This window comes from Vanessa tameamea, chromosome 17, assembly GCF_037043105.1.
Source record: "Vanessa tameamea isolate UH-Manoa-2023 chromosome 17, ilVanTame1 primary haplotype, whole genome shotgun sequence".
NCBI lineage: Eukaryota > Metazoa > Arthropoda > Insecta > Lepidoptera > Nymphalidae > Vanessa > Vanessa tameamea.
Genome location: NC_087325.1, coordinates 6,362,739 through 6,387,475, shown reverse-complemented (window position 1 = coordinate 6,387,475; position 24,737 = coordinate 6,362,739). Strand labels below are relative to the sequence as shown.

General features: G+C 29.7%; 1 protein-coding gene and 1 pseudogene across 2 annotated transcripts in view; both read right to left on the bottom strand.

Moving 5' to 3' along the window:
* The window catches only part of LOC113400342 (synaptotagmin-15-like), a 77,776-nt gene extending 60,391 nt beyond the window's left edge, over positions 1-17,385 (bottom strand). Inside the window, exon 1 of one of the 2 annotated variants that reach the window (XM_026639875.2) lies at positions 17,260-17,385. The gene's annotated coding sequence lies outside the window, so the exon portion shown is untranslated. Of the gene's footprint in view, positions 1-17,162 lie in introns of both variants that reach the window. The other variant, XM_026639874.2, reaches the window with a different exon arrangement.
* Positions 9,177-10,980, bottom strand: LOC135193748 (uncharacterized; annotated as a pseudogene).
* Positions 17,386-24,737: the final 7,352 nt, after the last annotated feature.

Here is a 24,737-nt window from a genome sequence, read left to right as displayed (position 1 = left end):
GGACACGTTATAGCTTGTGTAAATATGACATATTCTAATTTTAGCATTTAATTAAACGAATCGTTGCTAGAATTTATCAATGTAAAAAAATATTTCTATTTCCAGGTCCTCGAAGCAATTTGCTTAATTCATCAAGCTTAATTCCATCAATTTCACAGACGTCACTGTTCAAACGGTAAATAATCTCATTTTCCAGTTTTTTATCATTTTACAATTATATCATACAAACAATATTTTTTTTAAATTACCTTTAGAAATCACATCAATCGACTATTTAAAAAAAACGTATCTACAGCAAATTGTACATTATATTTTGTGATTAACAAGCGGTTTTATTCAAATAGGCAGGCTGGCTGACCAGTGGTCTATGATGGCTAATGACTATTACTGTCTATAGACTTGAGTTAGATCACTAAATACAGCGCCAACTGCTTTGGGAATTAACATGTTATGTCCCCTGTTTTTGTAGTTACACTAACTCACTCTTCCAATTCTCTCGACACTACTTAGTACTGTTTGCCTATAATACATGTGATGTGTAGGTTGTACTGACCTAGGCGGGCTTGCCCAATGCATTTGCCCACCACGCAAAATTGGTAAACCACAACATTAAAAGTATTACATTTATAACTTATCTGTAATCATAATATACATTTTGAACGTAAAAAACAATAAACAGTTCTATACTTATATATTAACACGTTCACTGCGGAACGAGGTCTAATACGCCTCGTATGTGTCTCCCTTGCGGTGCGGCTAAGAAAAACATTAGCTTCTCTGTCGTGCGGAGGCCGTAACATTTATTTCGTATATTGTAGGAAAGAGATAAATATATTTATATGATCCCTATTGAAAACAGAATGCAGTCTTGTATTTACTTTAATACGGGATCATTTCGACCACGAATTAAAGTAAATACAATAACAATAATACAACATTTTACCTCTGTGTGAGTCAAAGTAAAGAAAAGTAAAAAAAATTGTCATATGTCATGTCAATCATTTTAATGTTTGAATTGTTTTAATGAAAAATATTAGTAAAATAAAAATAAAGTAAAAAAAATATCGATATTTTTGTTTCCCATCACTAAAATTTAAAAAACTTTGTAAAACTTTCCTTAATGAGTGCGATACGAGGTTCATAAGACCCCTCATTTTCTTTTACCTACAGATTCTAAATACACCAACCCTTGGATGTACGCTTCAAGTTTTAGGTCAATCGATTAATAGTTAATAATAGTATACCAAAATTCAAGGTTTATTTTTAGATTTAACCAAAAAACAAACTGTTAGTTTCTCAAGCATTACGGGGTCTAATAAGCCCTGTACCGCCATTGCGATAGTTTTCATACGAGGTCTTAAACGTACGGCAGGAATGGAAAAAATAAAAATTTGATGCCGCAGCCAACGTGTTAATAGGTACATGAGTGATGACCGAACTGTGGGTTCGAACCCGAGCAATCGCTATTGTGTTAAAAAGAAAACAAAAATGGTTCTGTTCAAACAGTATTTAAAACTGTATACAATAACAGTCAAATCTTTTGGTAAAATATTTTTTTATTCAAATAAAACTATCAAGGACTTATTCCAATCTTTCAGATAATTATAAAAATAGAGCTTTTTATCTCAAATTAAATTATATCCTAAGCGTATCCTATTTTGAATACTATATAATAATAATCAAAAATAAAATTTAGAAATATAATATTAACGAAACAATTTTTGGGTATTCGTTTTTGAAGCCTATAGTTTATAATGGTGTTATAACGAATTGTACATTTGACCTCGGGTGAAATACACAATATTTAGACAGTCACGTGACCGAATAGTCGAGCATTTTGAAAAACTATTCGGTCTGATTAATAAAAATGATAGTTTTAGATATGATAGGACATATTGTAGGATTCATTATCGAATGCGATAAATACATAATTATTTAATTCAAATTTTAAATATTCGGTATTCGACGAATACAAAATATTAATAGAATACATTAAATACATAATAGCAACAGAATTTTCATTGCAACACTAGACATAAGTTCTCCTTTTACTCTATAAAGGCTTACTTCGTGTATCACTAGTGAAGTATCGAAATTTAAGATAATACGCTGTCTTAGTATATATATATACATTTATATTTGTATTTTTCTTACAAAAATATGAGTTATATAAAAATTCAAGACTGTCCATTTAACATAAAAAAATAATTAAAAATAGAACCTCAGTAACAGATAAAAATATAGACGGGAAAATAAAATTTATGCATAGACTTAAACTGTGTGTTTTCGGAGTAAAGTTTGAAAATAATTATAAATAATTATTTTTGTTTTTTTTTATTTGTGATTAAAATTAATGTTACTAACAGTATTATCTTTTAAATTCATTCGTCCAAACAAACCGCTCAAATTGTGACAACGGTGCTGAAAGACACTGATTAAAAACCAATTGCTAGAAATTTAAATTTAAACCAGTCTATGGTTTCTCGAGTATATTAAAGGTTTGTTGAGATAGGTTCTTACAAAAGGAGACCCGGTACCAGCAGAACACGAGCAACCACCAGCCGTGACGACTGATTCATTGTTTCAACTTCTCTACGAAATCGTTAGCTCACGTCAGTAAACATCAAAACAGAACTGAATGAAGTGCGTGGAATAAATGTAAGTGCACGAACAATAAAGAACTAGGCCGAGGGAAGGGAAAATTAGTCCTTTTAAATCAGCAAATGGTCAAAGGTATGTGCAGCTCACGGACAAGCTCTTTTCGATGATTGGGCGAAAGGAACTTTTACGAGTATATAGCGAGATAGTTCGTCAAAACGATAGAAGAGGTGGTTTGACTTAAAAACTATATAACAGAGGTTTCAGAAGTTCGCGTGGTACCTTAAATGGAATTAATAGGCAATAATTTTACTGCGATGCAAGATAATACCCGACCCCACGTGGCTGCACAAGTTCGAAAATATTGCGAAGAGGTTGGGATTCGTTTTCGTTCGTGGTTTTTTTATTGTAGATGACAATTTTCCAATCAAACAACCAAAAAAATTTTTTATTTCATTTATAGTTTTTGTTCGAAAAATTTAAATGGTCCTTTCCAGTATAAAAACACTTAAGAATGCGATACTACGCTGCTATGAAGTTAACGAACCGAACTATAGGTTTCAATTTATATTTGTACAAAATGTTCGAATACTTGGTGAAAATGTTTATTTCAAAGGCGTCTTGAACATTGAAGTAGTATATGAGTCCTACCTTGTATATATATATCGTCGTTGCGCCTGCTAAAGTAGCTATGTGTTTTTTTTTCTTATTTTTAGATTTTTTTGCCGTTTCGATCGTTTTTTCAATTTATGTAGCTTTCGATGTATGAACGTCACATAGCAAAATTTTAAAACTTTTAAATTATTGAAGTTATCACAAAATTGTTTTTACAGTACGCGCGTATTGAAATAACTATTAAAACGGCAAAAAAATCTAAAAATAAGAAAAAAAAACACAGCGAATTTTGCAGGCGCAACGACTATATATACTCCACATACATACATATAGGTACATATATATATATATACACACTGACTGAAGTGGCTTTCGCTTTATATTATGTAGACACAAGACAATAAATTAATAACGCTTGAGAATAATCAATGAAAAGTTTTTTATTACTATCTGAATTAATATAACTAACAAGAAAATAAGTATAAATTATGTTATGAAAAGTGATACGCAATGGAAAAAGACGAAGAGAGAAAAAGGTCCCTTGGATAGTGCGTTACTGTTTTTTCTTACGTGATGATTTCTGCTAGTTCACTCTGCTAAGTCGCGTAAGAGAACTTCGTTCCAACATGAGAATTTTCGTTAGAAGTAATAATAGCTTTGTATATATTCAAATATATTAACTGTATTTTCTTAAGTTAAGTTAATATGCAACCTCATAGTTATTTTTAACACTCCCTTGTAAATGCGATATGAGGCTCCTCCACGCTCGGATACCTGATCTGTTCTAATAAGAGACTTCGTAACGGTGTAACTTCGTAACCATTGCTATTCAACTAGCAATAACATACGAAGTATTGAGTCCTGATAATAATCTTGTTGGAATAGAATATTTCATTCCTTTAACTATGAAATGGTAATATTAAATCATGTATTGATTGGTGCATGATTTTAATTTTTTTTTTGTGAATATTTTATAATAGATATTTAATATTATGTAATAGATTTCTGATAACAAAAATCTGTTTGTCTGTCTGTTACATGTGTCTTAATGTTGAAACAATGACTAGTTTAATGAGGTATATTTTATTTGGGACTATCTGTCGTCGGTGTAATAGCGAGCCTTAAGGCTGCAAATCCAAATATCCAGCGTTAGAATCCCAGGGTGGACCACTAAAAGTTATTAAGTTTTGTATAGATAAATTTACAATTACGGCCTTGACGTAGAAAGGTGTTTACAGTTCCGTTCCTCAGAAATAATTTGTGGCTGTAATAGGTTAGGAGGTATCATAGTAATAGGCTTATCTTTACCATCTGATCAGATTATGATATTGTGAAAACAAAGAGTGCACGTGATTCTTATAATAAAGCATCTCCTGCGTGACTTTACTTTGAGGTTAGTTACTGTGGCTGAAATTCGTTCAGTAATCCGTTATTATACATTAATAAGATATAATAATCTGCTTAATTAAAAAATAATATTGATTTTAATTTATCGGCTAATTTTTATTCGATTTCTTAAATTTCATCATGAATTATCAGAATGTATTATTATTGTATAAAGTTCGAACCGAATTAATAATTGAAACGACATATCAAATCTTATAGAAGTGTTTGTTTCGTAAAACAAATACATGTATTTTAAAATAAAATTGATCATTACATAACGCTTTATACTTAATTATCCTTAAATACAATCCTGCTTTAAATCATTCGACGCATATAACAGGAAGTCCAATCGATTCTACCACACAGACCGGAGATAGTTTCGCTTGAGCGAAGATAGCTTTTTGGGAAAATGACATTTAAATTGCAGCAGAAAATTTGTGTATTTCATTTTAATGATCGCATTTTGTCAAAGGCTAACACATTTATTCTAAAATGCTTGAATTATTTTCGTTTTATTTAAAATCTTTATTCAAATTGAAATTACCAATTAATTGCCTATATTTAAATTGATGTCGTTTGTTCAGAACATTTTCCTATTATTCGCGGTATTACTATTTACTTTTATAAGAGGAATATGTATAAAAAAACATCCTCTATAGAACGTACTCTTTGGTCGACCTAATTATGTGCAAAAAATGGTTAAAGTAAATACTGGGAGCAGTGGGAACTTTTGAGTCATAGCTAATTTAATTTTTGTAACAATAATATAAAAACTACAGATAAAAAGTTAATTATCATTAGCGTATACGTTTCGTTTTATATTAATGTTTACAATTTATCGAAAGCAAAATAATATTGTTACACTAATTAGGTAAATAAATACATTAATCGATTATAAAAAGTAAGAGCAGATTGCATGATATTATCTCCTATCCTTGGTGATTAAATCCTTGTTATAGCCCCAATAAAGATAGGTCACGTATCACGATGCCACTCACTTAACAAATTGTCTTGATGAGAATAAACTGGCGTCGAGGGAATACCAAGCTAATGTAAAATAAAGGAATATATATTTTTTTATGTCAACGATTCCGAAAAAATGCTTTCAATGAATATTTTTATATTACATCCACCTTTAAATTAAATAATATTGAAACAAAAGAGCTTCCATATCATATTAGTAACGTAACAGTCATTAAATAAAATTATCCCAATGCTGGGCGAAGGCCTCTACATGTGAGGAGAAGGATCAGAGCTCGTTCTACCATTCTACCACAGTGGTGCTTGTCTGGAGATGAACCCACACTTATCAATTAAGATGCGTTCTAACGACAAGACTAGATCATCTCGAATTAATGTATGACATAATGACACGTTTTAAGCATGTAAGTCTGTTACCGAAAAAAGTAGACCAGTAGTGCATATTTCGTGAGACGAGCACTGATAATTTTCAAAATCTTGGCAAGAGTGGAGGCCATCGTTTTCTATCTTAGTCACTGAGTCTTATTTGAAATGCTATACTCACGATCGAGTACGATGTGCACGAATTTCCCTAACATGATTTCTATAGTGAGTGCCTCCATCAGATAGGATGGCAATCGGCTTGTACTTTATCAGCTTGTACTGCCTCCCATTTAGCAGTCCCAAGTACACTTCCCCACTTAACGTCCCCGTTATGAATAAATTACCCAGCGACAGCAAAAAAAACGGTTTGATTTAGTGGACACCTAAGCCGTGGCGTAAATATAGAAAATTAAAACAATAAAAGCCGTTTGCAATTAATAGGTATGGTTCAAACTGAAATACAATTTATTGATAAGAAAGAAAACGCTTGGAGCCGGTGGATACTGATAAGAATAAAACCAATTATACCTTAGTCGAGCCTTTACAAGGCCTTTATAAAAACGTAATAAAAAGAAAATGTATCAAAAAAATTGAGCCTCAAGAAAAGTTGCCTAAAACTCATTACCTACTATTCAGAGATCTTCCTTCTGATCTGGTCTTCATCTTAGCGAAAAATAGAAACAAGTATTTTAATTGTAAAATATATCAATTATATGTGTTTTATTTTAGTACTTTTAATGTATATTTTTATCTTTACATTATAAATTGTAGCTGTAATAAATTTCGTATGTTTATTGTGGTGTTTATTTTTTCAATATATAAAATTATTCATTTTAAATACGACAAGTTTATACATTACTTCTTGGAATAAATTATAGGCTTATTTAATAAAATTAAAATGATATAGGTAAATTGTTTTTTTTTAATCGACTTTTTCGATTTTTTGTATTTTGAATCGAAGAAAATATCGAGTATAATTATGTATACATTTCAAGTTACAGTATACAATATTACATATCAAATAACAAATTGCCTAGTTTATACCCCTATTTCATCCTAAGGAGTGCATTTTAAAATCGATTTAGTACCATCGCAGAAATCGTTTAATATACATACAATACGTAGGTAAGTAAAACAAATAGAGGTAAATTTTAAGTGAGTAAAAAAACCTACACTCCATTCCACTTTAAATTAAAGGGACACTTTTTAAGCATTACTCATCCTTTAAAATACTTCATCGAAATCAGTTTGCTATCGACAAAGTTATCGAGGAGTATCTAGTTTTTTTGTAAAAACAAAACAAAAACCTCAGAATATACTTATTTCAAAACAGATTATATGAGATCGATTGTCATTGTACAAAATCGTTAACTAATAAAAGTCCTCGACAATAGTGGCGTTTTAACTTTGTAGTTGTTTAAAATTATAGATGTCATCTAGAACGGAAAGTTTAAGCATTAATTGTTATAAATGTACTAATGTTGAATACATAATTATTTTAAATTAAATACTGGCAACGTCTGTTTTTAATAAAGTTACTAATATTCCTCTTTAATCTTCCAGTTTAGCGAAAGGCTTGTGTGAGGGGCAGCATGTTGTTACAAAATAAAATATAATAAGTTTACAAAAATTTCCATTACAGGAAAGAAAAAAATTATGTTGCACTATTCTTATAATATATAAGGTATATTATATGCCAACACACACACACACGCACGCATGCCCACATACACATACCCGCACGCCCGCACACAAACACACGCACGCACGCACACATACACACGCCGGCATGCCCGCACACGCACACGTACACAGTTTTCTGTAAAAATATTAACCATTACCAACAACGCCAATGTACCATTATCATTAAGAACTAAGATCATATGCCCCTAGTACCTATAGTTACATTAGCTCACTCACCTTCTAAACTGAAATTCAATTCATTCTAATTAATGCTGTAACTAGATGAGCTTGAACGAAGCCCTACTATTAAGTGCTCCAATGAATTTATATAATATGTAACTAATCATAAATAATTTATGTTCAAAATAATCAAAGATTAAATTATTAATAACAAATATTAAACCAACCAACCTTAGATCTTATTAAAAATGAACATATTTCGATTAAATAAAAGCGTTTTAGTTATTTCTTAATCATATAAATGATTGTTTTGTTTTGTGATTGTGATTTTTACGCTTATATAAATTTTAGTTTGTATTATGGTATAATAGCGCTATAACATATTTAGTATTTAATAATAATTAATGTTACATTTTTGTTTATAAGGCTTAAATTTTTACTTTAACTGAGAACAGTCAAATTATGAACGGGTCAATGTGACATTATTTTGCTTGTCGCTTCCAGCACATCAAAACCTTTCTTGATATGATAGTAATCTTTGATCCGATCTATGATGAAATGAGTCAGCTTCCGCCATATTGAACAAAGCGATATTTAATCAATCATGTATTGTCGTAAAAATCAAACGTGTTTACAAAATTTCAGCCCAATCGAACACCAGTCAAATTAATATTGAAGTGGGGTAAATCAACTTACAAGATTTAATTACAGAAACCGAGGAAAGTGAAGCTACAAAAAGCTTTTAAAACTCATTGCAGATGAGATGTCCTAAGGAATCTCTACTAGTATAAAACAAAGTCGCTTCTCTGTAAGCTTTGATCTTTAAATTTACTTTAATTTTTTTCTTCAATCCAAAAGTTGTATATATACCATTATTATGGCTATAATAATAATAGGGGCGGATTGCTAATATATAATAAATGATATATACTTGTTGGATTTAAAAAAAAAACAAATTTCTTTACCAGACATTTAATAATATACTATATTTTTTAATAAAACCATTTACCATAATCGTGTAACAATTATAATTAATCTGTTTTCTATAAAAAGGAAAAAAACAAATGGAACGTAAATTTAAATCTCATTTTCATTGAACCCAATAGGCATGATGACAGTACTTAAGAATCACTGAAATTATAATTTTAAATAATAATATAGGATAGAGAGACTCTAAGTAAATCATTTATTTTTAAATTACATGTGTGATTCTATTTATTTTAATAAAAATAAAAATACAAAACATAAGAATCCGCCATATTAGGTCAAACACCAATCAGAATCGCGCTTTTGTAATATTGTTTTGATTTGACAATTTGTATATCGTTCGAACTTCCTTGTGTTTACTCGTTTCATATATTCGTCACATATATGTCTGATTTCCTTAAACTTTTAGCGGGTCTGTGGAAAGGAAAAATATATCCAATGTTGTACCAAAGTATATTGTAATCTTTATTAAAAATAAAATGCACATATGATAATTTTTGTAGCTTTATTTAACTAGAGAGTCTTGCAAATTTATAAAAGCACATGCAATTACAACAACATCATCAAGTACTTTTACAAAATTTGTGTTTAGACATGCATGGGGCTTTAACATATTAAATTCTCTTAAAATGTCAAATTAACCTCTCAACATGAATCCTTAAACTAGCTATCTGCTTTGTTTCCTTTACTTCACTTTTAGATAACTTGGCTCCAGTGACAACACTTGGGGGCCGTACAAGTTGTACTCTCTTCTTACGTGAGTATTGTTCTACATGCTTGAACCCTCTATCAGCCATTACACACATACCAGGTTCTAAACAGTTGATAAAATCACAAGTCTCGACCAAACATGTGTCTGTTACTCTTCCTCCATAGCCTGGTCAAACATAATTTACTAAACCATTTGGTGTACAAGACACTAAATATTTAATGGTATTAGCCTTTTTGTATTCTGACCATGATAGAGCTTGATTGGCACTTTTTGAAGGCTTTTGCACTTCAATTTCAAAACATTCTATTATACAACTTGTGTGATGAAATTTATGTCTGAAAGCCATGGGCAAAGTACAGTTTATCAAATCTTTGTTTAATTTGACAATAAAGGGTCGCACTACACTGGCTGTCACTGGTATACTTTTAATAAATATTTTGCTTGCATATGTAGTGGTCATGGCAAAATCATCAGCAAGCTCTCTAAATGGATTATTTAATTTTATTTTTTTTAAACAAAGCAGTAAATGGTTATTAGGGATTCTTGTTTGTTCTTCAATTAAATCTAATAAATAACAACAGCTTTTAGGAAGACCTAAGTAAGACCTTGGTTTTTTCATTATCTTAAGTATTTTATAATTGAGAATGTTTAATCCTTCTTCTTTTTTTATCTCCTCAGTTAATTCACTGCAGTCTGATGTTGATTTCATTATAAGAGATTGTATTGATGGTGATGTTTCTCGCTGACTCACAGATGGTGCATATGAAATGTCACTGTCAGATTGATCTTTTATACACATTTATTTCTTGATAACATGCTTGACACCACTGCTTGATATCACTGGTTTACCACAGCTTTCAATTTTAAATGGAGATGTAGCGATTGAGCAGGTTTCAAGGGTGATGTTAACTGGCTTACTAGCTTAATTTTGGTCTGGACAGTTTTGCTTCTAAATTTATGTGTTATATGTATTTGTACAGATTTATCAACTGATTTTAGAAGCCCTTCTTGATTTTCTTCAATTGTGTGCAAAACTAAAATATAAAAATAAATAAACCAGTGCCTTACGTATGTATAGTTCTACAAAAATTTTGTAACAAACTTTGTTATAATAGTTTTGTTTTATGTTCTCTGTTATTGATAAAAGTAATAGGCAAGTTCAATCAATATACACTTTAACCCAATAAAACAGAAACTCATTCGCTGACATTATAGTGTTGGTGAGTACCTGAACTTTCTGATGAAATGCTTGCAGGTTCTAAATGTTTTGTAGGTGTACTTTTCTCTGCAAAATGTTTTTCACTTTCTTCAATTAGTATCCTTCTTTGTATCTTAAGAACATAGGGTTGCTCAGTAGTATTAGAAGTTCGTTTTTTTCTGTCCGATTGGCATTCAAATCTTGTGGGCATACACTCTGACTTCATGCGCATTTGCGAAACTGAACCCATCACAAGATACTGAATATAATTATCCATTTGGTAACTGAAACAAGAATAAAAGTTTTAGGTAAGTTCTAATATACATAGAGTATTGCAGTAGTAATAAAGGAATGGAACATAACCTGAAACGTGATCGCCAATATTATTGACAATTTTCTCTAATGATCTCAAGTTTACTTAATTATTATATAGTAAATAAGAGAAATACTTACGTCGAAATGGTCTTCGCAGAAATAAAGTACAGAACTTGAAGATATAGCTGTTGGGTCTCGTCGTGCAAGATTTAGCTACATATTTCTAACTTTTTTCTTCAAAGGAACATTAATAAATAACTTCTTCGGAGTTTTTATAGATGTATTGTTACATTTACATTGAGGAACCGCACACCATCGATACACATTAGAATTCATAATTTTCGTATGAAATAAATTAAATTACGGATCTAAATAAACATTTAACATGCGAACTGTCAAATGTTTACGAAAGCGTGACGTCATAGACCGACACCATTAGTATTCTAGCGTTTTTGTACAAAATTTAAAATTTATTTTTAAAAGATCACTTTTACCTAATAAACTTAATTTTTTTTTGCAGAATTAAGATTTATTTTGTATAAAGTAATAACGTAATAACATGGTAGTGTAGTTTTTCAAAATCTGTCATCATGCCTATTGTCCGATTATTTTAAAACAATTATTCAAAGGTCTATTTTCACATTGATAACAAGCTAAATTATTTCAAAAGGGAATGTTGAAAAAGGTGCGCTTTAAACACATTTATTAAACCTTGATTGGAAGAACAATAAACAAACGTAAGTTTTTATTCGTAATAAATCATAACGCTCGACGTTGTTTAAAAGTTTTGAATATTTTTAACTAAAAATACACTTTGTTTTTATTAAATATGCTAATAATAACTATTCATGTATCTTTTGCTCTTGATCTAAGGTTGACGTCAATATTTCAAAATATAATATACTATAAATATTTTTAGAATAATTTGCGCCTCTAATAAACAATCAATACATGTTTTCCAAGCTTAATATTATTAATAAGGCAGTAAAAATATGGAATATTCTTAAGTGAGAAACAAGCCGTGTGACAACGATTAAAATTACTAACAATCTAAGCCTTAATTTACAATCAAGTCATTACGGTAGCACGCGAAAGCGATACCTTAGCGCCCGCCGAAGCGACGAAGCCGTCGGAGAGGGTACCGCTAGTTTTTTAGTACTAGTCGTTCTGGGCACCAGCGAGTAATGCGTTTTTCCAACGAGAAAAAAGGTCTTAATTTAAAAACCCGGTCTTTCAAACTTCGATCAAAAAAGTATAAATACAAACATGACATATACAAATCTTTAAAAATTAAATGCTATTGATAAATATCAGGTCATGCTTTAAGACTTTTTTTAATTAACACACTAATCATTACGAATAAGATGCATATTAGCTCCAATATTCCTAATATTCTCTCTCAATTCATTTTCTTCTCCACATATAGCTCTCACTGACCGCTATCATGCGAATATTTCGTAATTTATTCTCTACGCTTTTGTTTTAACATTTCATATGAGAGAATTTTCATATGCTAAAATATAATTAATTCAATTTCCAAGTCTGAAAAAAGTATAAAAGATTTTTTAATTACTTAATTAACTTTCATGAAATAACTTTCAACTATATCAAACATTTTACCATTATTTTTGTCGTATTTTATTTCAATCTAAGTTTAATATCATTTTATTATTTTTAATGACGTCTATTATAAGCAGTAGTCAATGTCAATCAATTTAATATATGACTAAGATCTCGTCTCCTTTTGGGGGATATGGGCATATGTGGTGGATTATCACCCGATAAATGGAGATTCCTTCACGATACCATTCACAACCATAAACACTAATTAAGGAAATTATTATTCAAAGGCACTTGTCCAGGTTTGAACAACCTTTGGTTAAGATTTACGCGTTTTAACAACTTAAACACAGACCTATCTAAACAATTTGTACAGTAATACGTAATCGTATATTTGGGCAACATTTGTATCGATCGTGTTATTATGTGAAGGAATTAGTGAACTAGATTAATTACAGACACAAACATAATGTTATTATCTCCGATATAATGATAGATACTATCTCCGACGTATTCACAATATAAGGAATTGGTTACATAAATATATAAATCACTGTCACTAAAAGACGCACTAATTCGAAGCAAAGGGTTTAATTCAAAGCCAGTACCGATAACATTTTGAAAGGATTCATTTGTTTTCTCACGTTATCCCTTGCTTAGTAGAGCTAACATCACGAGGAAATTCGTATTATTCTAAATCGAAATGTATATCGACCCTTATTAAATAAACGTCGAATTCTTAGCCTTTGCAGGAAATGACAAAATCAGATTATTACTTTACTTTACTTAAACACATAAACGCTGACATTTAACAAAAACATATTTACAACAACTAGTGCCAAATGTACCCGATAAATTGTCAAAATATCAATACACTTATAATTTAAACAAAGGTGCGTGTACTTATGTACGCATGTGCGAAGTTCTACTTCTTGTTCTTCGGCATATTTGAAAATAGATATAATAATATACTTATTAATATTATTTATTGTTATGATATACGTAATTTATTATTCTTCACCATTATTATAAGACTTACTCACAAATATTAACATTCACAATTTAAATTAGTAATAAAATAAAAAATGTAAAATGAGATAAGGTGTGAATTTGTATATTTCGATTGACACTTAAACGTTGGTTTAGCGAGCAACTTTATCAAGTAGTTATAATATCATCCTGTGCACTTAAAAACAAACCCTGTGCACACATCATAATAATTGACCTTTATTATAGCATTACTTCATGTCGCGCTAAAGAATAACTTTTTTATGAAAAAGATTGATTTGATGAGAATGTGGACGAGCAAATACGACGAACGACAAGCTATAAGATAAAATATCTAATAAACGGGTTGTACATACCCAGACGGACTACCAAAAAATTTCAAAAATTTTATTACAATTCGTTAAAAACAAGACCCTGGGTAACAAAGAAAAATGCGAAAATAAAAAAAAAAAGTAGTTCATAGAAAAAAAACAGTCGACAAGCCCTCATATTTAATGTCATATATAAATCATGTCAACTCTGCGTAAAAACGTGTTACATTTAGCGCTTTGTAGCTTCCACCGGCAAAGCAAATATTTTAAATCATTTCACGTGATTTATACTCATACAAATTTACAGCTAACGAAGGCAATACAAACTTTTAATTAAACGATGAACTTTCATTAAAATCTCTTCGAGTATTTAATCAAAATTGTAACCTAGTATCAAAAGCACTCGAATTTCAAAGTTAATCTTCCACAGACAAATTAACAATAATATCAAGATCGTGAGTACAGCGATTTTACGTAACGTTCGTTTAAATGGAACGCTTAAAATAAAACCAAAAATAAATTGAACGCACACTTATTTTCATAGTATCTAAGTACGAGCATTGTAAAAAAAAATAACCTTTACTTGATAAAATTACCACACGCCCTTATAATCTATTATCAAAATAATCTTCCTTATAATTTAGTAGACTAATGACATCATAATTTTTGAACTAATATTAAATAATTTTGTAAAAGATATATTGTATATTGCAAAGAACATATTGATCCATTATATGATTTGATACAATCGACTTCATTCGTCTTTTTTTATATATAAATTTATTAAATGTATATGTTATTGCTTTTTAAAAGACTGTAAAGTCTTATCAATTTTTTTTTATGTAATAAAATACAATCAACTTAATTTTAAAACGTTTTACTAGTTCGCGAAGTAATTACTAGGTGACCTTAGAAAACCGTTTGTATTACAATTAATTAATTAACTATCATTCGGGTCAAGGATAAAGAAGGTTCTACTATGATTGAACTTAGCGTGATTTTTAATGAAAAGTGTATATAAGTAAAAAAAGTTTTAAGTTATATTGATGATAAATCTTATTGGATTTTCCTCCTTAGAACAGGGATAAATAAACAATTACTTTATAAGAAAAGACAGCCACGTTTACTTTTAAGGTTAGTTTTTAACTGTTGTAATAAAAATTTCGTATTTAGAAATTTTCTCATTCTAAAATTTGTAATAATGTCTTCAATGCATTCATTTTTACGGTAAATAAAATAAATTCTTAAGACGATACGGATATTATTACTCAAATAATTATAGATTTTCAAAGGTTCACTTTCTTAGTATGTTCTAATAATTTTGAACATCGTCTTTTCTAGCAAACTAGACTCAATAGCTTTAAATAAGTTTAACAAATAAAAGGATAACCCATAGATAGAAAAACACAAGATAATAACTTAAAATAATACAAATATTTAATTTATTGAGTAAATTTTAATAGTATTGGAACCTCATATATTGATTAGCAGGCTTTACAAAAATTTATTAAACCATTTTTAACTACACACGAAATTGTGCAATAGTCAAATAAGCTGAATTTTTAAAATGAGAATGAACTGAATTCAAAAATACCTGCTTTTTATTTAAATCTATCAACATTTTCATAATTTTAAATGATTGATTAGTTTACTATAAAAATATAGGATCATATTATATAGGACAGTTAGGTTGTTCTTGAATCGTTCTCATTTAAAAATAAAACTAGGCCTTGAACTTGTTTAAATCGATAGAAGTTATATTTGTCCAAGTCTCATATTTATATATGATTATTTTCGAAAGCATTTAGTACATTTCTAATATAATATATGAACACATTCGTAATTGTCTTAATTTAAAATAAAGCAACCAAATGGATCAAATCTAACCCAGCTTTAATTTTGTATTTTTTCTCGTACTCATATTTTTATAAACAATATTTGTGTACCATTTGTTCCGAAATTATACAAATAGACCTCTTAAAGTATATTCCCGTACTTAATTTACTTCTAAGTAGCTAAAATTATATAATTCTGATTAAATGACACATTAAGTACGGCTCAAGTTAAAATACAAATTAAGCCGAAAACAAATTACCATAAATAGTAATTTCTTTGCATAAAAAAATTGTATTCATAATATTAAGACGTCTTTGGTTTAGTATTAATTTGGTTGGAGCAAATGTTCAAAAGACTAACGGCCTTTAAATTGCCAACCAGTACTATTTAATTTAAATTAATTTTATAGTTTTTATTTTAGGCACTAAGCAAACCGTAAAAATATGATTAAAAAAAACAGAATAAATAACTAAAATGTACTCTAAATTAGAGAGTTACTTAAAGTAGAAAGTATTTCTAATAAATCTATATATATAAAAATATCGTTTTTTTTGAACGCGCATCATGCTAAACGCTTATTCTTTTGACATGATATTTTTTTACCATATTTTCAGCGTATTTCAAAAAACGTTTGTGACTAAATATCGTATCAAACATTATAATTCATCGTATGACGTAGCAACACGTAGTTGGGTCTGCAATATAATTTTATACGAAAATATAAAAATAATATACGTACATAAGGAACTATGATATAAATGAAGATATTGTGTCGCATCTTCGCAGAAGGAACAACGAAAAATTACTTAGAGTCATTGCAAGAGATAAGCCTTGCTTTAAAAATAACGAAAGAAATGAAAACACCGCCCATCCTGCGAATCCCATAAAATGATCGTGTTAATATTCATTATATGGCATGGCTTACTTGTCAGTTGATAACAATATTTATGGTTCTGATAATCTTATCTTCAAGGTAAGAAACTGTTGTGTTAAAATAAATTGTTGGCTTATACATAAATTATTTCAGAGGTCAGATGAAAATAGCTGTGAGCAACTTGTAACTCGGCAGATCAGAATGATAAGCTTACAATAAGCCTTTGAAGTATTCTAACGAAGACACACAAAGGGACACTCACTTACAATAAACTCAACCATAATAGATTAATATTTATAATTGATCTTTTTTTTTAAATCATTTAATTGCAACAGTTTTATAGTCTTTAAAGTCGGTAACAAGTCAAAAGTTATAAAAGTGAAACATTCTAAATATTTTAATCGACTTAATATTATAAACAAAACTCCTGACAATTTAATAAAACATTGTTATATTTAACATTAAACGATACACCAAAGTCTAAGACCCATGCAATATCCAACATGAATTAATAAGGAAAAATAACAGGCAAGCTACAGGTTACACATTACTTACCCTTTAACTATATAAAACACACACACTTAAGTTGCGAAGATATTAGATTCGATCGCTCTAAACACACATCTGCATGCTTTTCTACTTTTATGCTTACATATAATATTCGGTAGGTAAGAGGAAAAGTCGAAAAATGTTTCCTCCCGACTGTACGCACGGAGGTTAAGAGTGCCAGTTAGATACTGTGGTAAGGTAGCGCCAAACTCTCTAAGAGGAACTGCGCATGCCCTTTGAATTAAGTTAGTGTGTACAAGCTTTAACTTTCCGTGTAATAAAGACTATTTTGTTAAAGTATTGTAGTGTATTTGCCGTAGGAGTTTTGTTTGTTGTAAAGGCGCTGTTGCCGTTACACGGGACTAAATTAATTGTGTGTTCATGATATGTGGCTTATGATGCTTAGACATAATTTTTGAGTTGATATAGCCTAGTTGACAGAATATGTGAATATTAACCCATGGTTTCGGTTCAATTTTGGACAAACACTACAGAATTTTAATGAACTTAATTTGTAAATGTACATAATGTATCGCATGCTCGGAACTTGCTTCTCTCAGACGAAATTCTGCCAAGTATATCCACCTGCCAACACTGGAGCTGTATTTTGGAATATGCAACAAAAACCTTATCCCTGAAAAGAGAGAAGGCCTTTCCAGGAGTAGGATGCTTGTAGATTGTTCCTATATATTTTAAATTTAAATATGTTATCTGTTCTTTTTTACATCTGTTGTTTACCAACAATAACAGTTATTTATTATTTAAACTACGTGTTTTAATAAAAACGCATTGTACGATGCAATTAAATAAAATGTATTTTATTTAAAAAACTTTACAATAAAGTTTTTTTTCTTTTATATAAAAATATATTTAAGTCTTTTTTCAGTGAGCCTTAAATAAGTCTAGTCTTTGCTCTTTTACAAACTCTAACGTAAATTAAGTGGCTTAAATTGCTTTTAAAAGAGCTGTTAAAGAAACTGTTTCTGGTTAGTTGAGCGCTACTCTCATATAAAATAATATAAAAATAAATAATAATATATAATTTATTTTATACATCTGTCTTATATTTTTATATACAGGGTTATTGGTAATTCGACATATTGCCATTAGGAGGTGATAGGGGTGACTATTTGCGATAATTTTAACCCCCATATGCATGATGCAAAAGTGAACCATTTTTGAGTTATCACGTTTTTTAGATTTTTTCAAAATAAGACAAATATGCAACTTCAAAAATTTATTTAAAAAAAAGTATCAATTAAAATCTACTTTTTTCTTCTGATTTATAAAAACGATTAAACACTTGATATTTTTCAATATTTAAACAATAATTATCGGTCCAAATTTAAAAATGCGAAACGGACAACGATATTATTTCAACATTTTTTTCAAATTTGATCAAGATGGTATTACTAACTACCACAATAAATATTATTGGAGTGAAAAAGTGGACAAAAATCCTAATAAAAAGAGGCCAAAAGGGTCACAACGCCGTTTTACGGTCAATATCTGGATGGCAATAATTGACGACAATTTAATCGGACCATATTTTTTACCAAGCTATCTAAATACTGCAGCTTACGTATTTATACAATATTATTTTTTGGCAAAAAAAATGTTAAATATTTGACTTATTTTGAAAAAATCTAAAAAACGCGATAACTCAAAAATGGTTCACTTTTGCATCATGCATATGGGGGTTAAAATTAGCAAATAGTCACCCCTATCACCTCCTAACGGGAATACGTCGAATTACCAATAACCCTGTATATTTTTTATGTAGCTTTCGTTCTGAATATAAGTTATAAACTACGTATAAGATGTCAGTTTCTTCTATAAACGTAACGAATCTAAGTATAAATTGTGTGTATGTACGCATGTGTGAGATTGATCGTGGTTGTATGTGTGATGTATTTAGATGAGTCTTGAGTTTAGTTCCAATTTCGACACGAGGGTGTAATTGTAGTTTTAGGGCTACCAGGTAATCAAATTTCATTTCATTTCCAAATGAATTACTTTTAAATATTGTAAATGTAGATTTAAAATGTAGGCTCTTACAGTATCAGTGTCTAAAGGCGGTGGTGACCACTGACTATTAGTTGGCCTATTTGCCCGTCCATCTTTCAATGCCATAAAAAGAATGTTCATATAAAGAAGATCACAAAATACTTCAGGTTATGTAACTATAATTGTGTTCTGAAAATATTATTAAAGCAATTGTTCCGTTTTAAAGTCTTAATCCACATAGTCTTGACCGTAATCTCCATCACAATACTATATATCGATATCAAAATATCAACAATTTTCTTTCCTTTTTTTATGTTCTGTTCCAATTTCACTGGATATACTTCAACCATTTTGGCGTACGTAAGTACGTAAATAAACACCCAAAAACATACCTACTATTATACTATAATAATATATTTCTAAAAATTTAGTGCAAACCTTATTACGTATGGGAATTTACGATTTCCAATTAGATATGGTATCATTTATCTGTTGCTGCGGCTATCAAAATACGACACATAACAAGATGTCGACATTAATTCCGATTCGGGCCACACGCCAAAATATCCACGTCGAATTGTAATATGTGTGCGTTCATTTAATACAGACAATAACAGAAATACTACTAATATATAATTTCGAAATTTATATTTAAATAATTTCAACGACAACTTTTATTGTTCTTTTACTAGATATAAAAAGTTAAATATCTTAAAAAATATCCGAAAAGTTTCTTAGATTGAAAAAAACCTCAATAAGTTTTTTTAATATTTTTTTTTATCTTTGTAGGTACTACGAAGCTATCTGAAGTCACGCCAAGCGGTGTGTTGCTTAGCAATATAAGCAAGTTGATTTATTAAAAGCAGAAAGTAATTATAATTAAGTAGGTAGTGTACAATATCGATGATGGTGAAACATTAAACGGCATTGCAATTTGTAATTAGATCCGAGTAAATTGCTTAGAAAACAATCCTATTATGATGATCCGTCTGAGTAGGTTCCACCCCCTCATCATATATTCTACCGCCAAACAGCAATACTTTAATACTTAAGTATTGCTTTCCTGTCCAGTTGTGGTCCCGTTTGAAGGGTAAGTAAGCAGGCACAAGGGATTTAAAGAAAATCCTCATGGCCCATGGCCGTGGCATATTGCCTAGTGCGCCAACCTAATAGTAAATAAATTAATTTTCATTTTTTATATTTATAAGAAAACAACCTTACAGTTGTCCAATATAATGTGTAACATTTGACATATCACCTTGGTAAAAATAACAGCCTCTAAATGTCCAACTCCTGTGCTAAGGATTTTGAGAAGAAGATTTGGAGCGTATTCCACCACGCTACTCCAACGTGACTTAGTAGATATCTTTTTGATAACCAACATTAACACTATGTATATGTTCTTAGAAAATGACTCTGACGGTCTACTCTAGCAACGCGCTCATTGGTCAAATCAAATAGCGGCCGCTGCTATGACTTCCTGTTACACGCTTGCGTCCCTTTTCACGAAATCACTCCCACTTATTGCAGGAAAATGATAGGATTCTGTTACACACCAAAAGTATAAATAGGACAAAATGTTAATTAAATTAAATACAAATACATATTGTTTTTAAAGCAATTTACAAATTGAAAATTAATATTATTTTATTAATTTATTTATTGAATTCGAATAGTGGAAAACGTCAACAAATAAACGTTAATTTAAATCACATTACTATACAATTAAATAACTATATAAACGATCTTGATAAAAATCTATTTTTTACAAAAGGACATAAAGTTGGATATTAAACAATTCTGTTAATAATAAGTTGTCTTAAGAATATCCAACAATATAATAATAAAGGTGGGCACAAAGCTGCAATAGTGTTACCAACGCAAAAAATCATCAAAGTCGACTTATGTACAATAAAATTATACCTGATACATATTATGTAAATAAACATATATACACACCGGTTAAAATATCTTAAAATAAATAATAGCAAAACGTATATTTGTAATATAAACATACAAGTTATTTGTTTTTACGTCAATACTAGCGCAAATAAATAATTTATTTATTTATTCAGAACATCCGACAGAAATAATAATGATTATAATATATTAAATATCTGGAAAAAGTTAATAGCTCTTATGATAATATTATAAGATAATAGGATTTGATAAAAGTAGTTTGCTTCGGTTATAGACAGAAGAATTACAATGTGTTCTTAGTCTAAAATAAAAAATAACTCAATTCAAATAAAAAAAAGTTTAAATTAAATTTCATTTAAATTAAAATCAACTATAAAAAGTGGAGTGGTTATATCTTAGTGGACAAAACACTTTGATTTTAAGTGAATGATACAGTGTAGAACATAGCAGGTTCATATCTGCAATGAGTCCAAGATGCTATTGTGTTTATAGTTTATCTTGTTGTAGTTTGATAAGAACATATATATTTAACAGCCCGCACTTGAACATCGTGGTCTAATAAGCTGCTAATCTTCTTCAGAAGAAATCGAACCATTTGATCATCAGCCTCATCATAAACGATATATTTTTTGGTTTTTCCATTTTAAGATTTCAGATTTATAAGCATGACAGCGGTAGGTAGAGTGAAAATATGCGAGCTGTACACGTTAATCTCAATCGTCGGGCAGTCTAACCCGGGACAAATACAACTGAATTTTTATATGAAAAATAACGCCTGAAATTTTGTAGAAGTTTGCCCCATCCGAAAAGTTGAAAGAGGAGCATGTCACAGGAAGCATTACATTGCCTCATTATATTTTTTATTATTTGTAAAATTTAGAACAATAATGATATTTATGTGATATTGTATATTAATAAACAGCATTGAGTTAAACCATTTATACAATTACAATATACTTATACAATTCTTTAACAGTTAAAATATATCAAGTATTATATTTTAAAAGATAGTGAAATGCGGTGAATGATTGCAGTGTAAGTGTTCTGACCTTTTTAAATTGTCTTTCTAAGGTTGAATCATGTGTTACCCACGCAAATAATGGATCTGAAAACAACATTTGTTTTAAATTGTTTTTTTGTTAAAAAAAATGATATACTGTATTTTAAAATTCAAAAAACGATTTATCGAAAGTGATATAATCAGTGAACCGAGATGTTTCAATAGCTAGAATAAATAAATCTTTACTGAAAACTCACGTTTTGGAAAGACAAACCCAGACAGGCGTCACTGAGTTTTCATGTGCATATTTATGTTTAGTATTACTTCTTAATTTTGCCATATGTGTACCCGCCTATCAGCAAGGATCAGCGTGATGGAAACAAATTTCACCTCAAGTGAATAGGAAACTTTTGCCCAGTAGTGAGATAATTTCTTAAATGTTATGATAATTTGTAAATTGATTTTTTTTTAATGTCCGTGCGCAATAAAAGCAAAATTACCATTTATAGTTAATGTATTTCTCTCTTTATAATGTCTCTCTGTAGCTTCTCAAAACATATAATCTATATTTTAGCATTATAACAACATAGAAATAAATATAAATTTTTCATAGAGCACTTTAATCAACGCTATCAACGTGTAGCTGCGACGAAGGCAATTAAAGGCTACGGCGCCATCACACCGCGTCTTTGCACAGATTGACTATGAGCCTACCGCATATAATCTACATTAATTTGGATGAACTTAAGAGCTACATTAATTACTTATTCATCTTAACACTTTTGATGAAACGTAGTTTACGTTACAAAACATACAAGACTTATCAAGACTTGATTCGAGACTTTACCTATTACAAGTTATAATCAAACTATTGATAGCTAAATATCCCCAAGTGCCTAATGAAATAGTTGTAATGGACATACGATACTGTTAAAGTATTAGAAGTAACGTCAGCCGCAAAAAAATAAATCAACAGTTAATCTCACATTTAAATGTCAGACTAAGATTTAAAATGCGAACTCATTCTGCTATGACCTAATCTCGGAAAAAGACAGTTGACTGTTAATAAACTTGAAATAACCTGGAACATGGATAATGATATAAGTATATTATGGAATTTACGAGAAAAATAAAATTCACAACATTTTATTAATTATTTCGTCTACTGTACAAAAATAAATAAAATGGTATTATTACCATAACCAATAGTGTAATGTAACATTTCACCTCAACCGGTTGGATGGAAATGATACAAAAATTAGTTGCAAGATTTTCCCTCTAAGCAATATCAGGTATTGTTGAATAAAAGTGTCCAAATAATCTTAGTTTCTGTTTATATAACGATTTCAATCAGGCCCAGTAGATACTCAAAACTCAAACTCAAATTTCTTCATTCAATTTAGAAGCATTACACTTACTTATTGATAGTCAAATTAAACAACTACCATCGATACGGAAAAGGAAATACTCTGACCTGAGAAGAACCGAAAGAAACTCAGCGGGTCGTTTTTTTTTTGTCAATCTAAGATAGCAGAGATTATGGAAATTTAATAAATGAATAATTTATATATTAATGAAAATTCCGTCCTCTGTAATAAGAGGAAAAATTTAATTCGAAGTCGAACAACGTAACGCTCAATATAGCGCCGTCCAACCGTGAACGCTCAGGCTCAGTTACCTTCCTCGCTAAGGTGATACAATCGAGCGATTTTTTTACGAGTAAAATACCGGACTGGAGGTAAAAGGAAAAATTAAAACGCCAGTGACTCTCTCACGTAAAATATCATCCGATGAAAAGTAAAACCAGGTAGAATTGTTAGAAAAGTTGCGCCATCATAATTATAAATATAGAAAGAAAATAATTAATTTGTATTTTTTTTAATTTGTTTCATTTGTTTAGTATTTTTTTGTTTGAATATAATTATTGACTTTAATCTTAAATATAATACAAGGGGTACTATATTTTTAATAGTTACACTTTTAAAAAGGCAGTGGGCTTACCAAACTAAATACCTAGTCTATATTAGGTATAGCTTTTAACTAACATATCGGAATTAGTCGTTAAAAAAATCATATACTAGCTTAGCTAACCCTAGCGTGGGAGATCAAGGTAAAACATCATTTGAAATATCAATTAATATTATGGAAAAATCTATATGACCTGCATTTATGTATGATTTGATATAAGAACAAATTAACTTGATCATCATTACGAAAGCCGATGAAAACTAACATTGCAATTTAACAAATGATATAAACGGCTTATGTGCCGTAAAATTAAATTAGACTGAATAAATCGTTTCTTATATCCGCATGGCGATTGTAGGACACAGAAAGGATTATCATGTCTTACTTCTGTTGCAATTACTTTTGAAACAGCCTTTTACGACTCAACTTTGTAAGGTGTTACGACATCAAAGAGTTTCTGCGTCATCCAATTCCATTTCTTGGTAGACTTTTTAACGACTTACTTACCTACTCTAAGGTATATATTTTATCTATGGTTTTGCGTTCGTTATTTAAATTAAGTTTGATTTTTTTTTAATGAATTCACGTTGACTAAATTTATTCATTTTATTATATAATGTATATATGTACATAATATTTATACAGTTAAGGAAATTTTAGCTTTAGTAATAAACCTTTCCATATTT